The sequence below is a fragment of the Sinocyclocheilus anshuiensis genome, unplaced genomic scaffold (genome assembly GCF_001515605.1).
Source record: "Sinocyclocheilus anshuiensis isolate Anshui unplaced genomic scaffold, SAMN03320099.WGS_v1.1 scaffold1481, whole genome shotgun sequence".
NCBI classification, from domain to species: Eukaryota; Metazoa; Chordata; class Actinopteri; order Cypriniformes; family Cyprinidae; genus Sinocyclocheilus; species Sinocyclocheilus anshuiensis.
This window is the reverse complement of record NW_015542404.1, coordinates 163996-165506: the sequence shown is the minus strand read 5'-3', so window position 1 is coordinate 165506 and position 1511 is coordinate 163996.

Sequence of the window (1511 nt, the reverse complement as noted above, 5' to 3'; positions counted from 1 at the left end):
TACTGGAGCTGATGATCAGGTGAGAGAGAGAGATGCAGAGCGTGTGCAGAGCAGGGGGACGCGAGGAACAGGATTAGAACATTGATTTTGAAACTTGTGAATCCATTAGAATCGTTACAGGATCGCGAGTCATATATGAGTAGATTTTTTCATGCACCCCTAGTTCCCTCTCATAGGATCACTTCGATGCTGCGATGACGTCATCGTTTTGGGAACACCCTCGGTGTGACGAATGTCTGAAGCCCTTATACCATATGGGAACACCTCCGGTGTGACGAATGTCTGGAGCTCTTATACCATCACGCCAATTTCATTGGCCAAATAGCGCTTAGCACTGCCCCTCGCTTACATCATGTACGCTATATCAGCGTGCTACGTGCCATTTCATCAGATTTCATTTCCTTCAGGAAGTGGATCATCTGTTGCCCGAAAGAAAGCGTTCTTTTCATCATGTTCTCAGCTATTTTCATTAAGAGCAGTTTACTCCTCTTCAGCGGACACGATGAGCTACAGGAGATGCATCGAGCCGTGTGACAGGTTCATCGCAGGAGGATACACTCATGACAGGTGATTGCAATGTTTGGGCCTACAACACGCCCAAGCGGCGCTTAACGGCCTTTCTGATGGTCGACACTGTGATAGCCTACGGCTAAAAGCACTGCGCTCGAGGTTCGCGGCCTTCTCAAATAAAGTAGGCCTCGCGTCTAACCCCCGCTATCCCGTTTCTGCGGTTGCCGAGGCGCCGCACGAGACGGTCGCTTGGGGTGACGCATGCGAGCCGAGGCGTTTAGAGGGCGAGTCAACGGAATTTTCTCCCTTTCTCTCGCTCTCTCCGGGCCATGTGCAAGCGCTCGAAGAGCGCTACGGGGATCCCGTGGTCTTCGTCAATGACAATTTGCGGCCTACCCCGGAAGCTCGCGATGCGATGTCTTTCGGTTGTATGCCGTATGATGAAGACGTGCTGTCCACAGCAGCCTCCGATTCGGAGGATTTATTGGGCGAACTGTGCAGTTCTCTCCCTCCGAGTGGACAGGAGAAACGCACCTCCCCTTCTTACAGCGAACTATTAGACGTTGTAACGCACGCTGTGGATAAGCTGGGGTTAGAGTGGGATAGCGAGCCGGTGCAAAATCAGACCCAGTCGAAACTGGACGATCGATTTTTGTCCAGCCGCACTCCGTCTCAACCCCGTAGGCCTCCCGTTTATGACGGCCTCCAAAGCTCCCACTTTTGGGGTGGTGGGCAGGCCCGACAGGACAATCGGACATCTTTCCATTATAGCTTCTTCCGCCACTCAGGTGCTCCGGGATCCTATACGGGAGAATCAGGTGTACGTTCCAACCGTAGAATGCCCAAGACCCCTGGCAGACTACTGGGCCGCGTGGGGACGCCTGCCCGATATTTCATGGTGGGTACTACGCACCGTTCGACACGGTTACACTATCCAGTTTCAGAAAGGGCCACCTCCTTTCAGCGGGTTTCTTCCTACGACGGTGCGGCCTGGGGAGTCC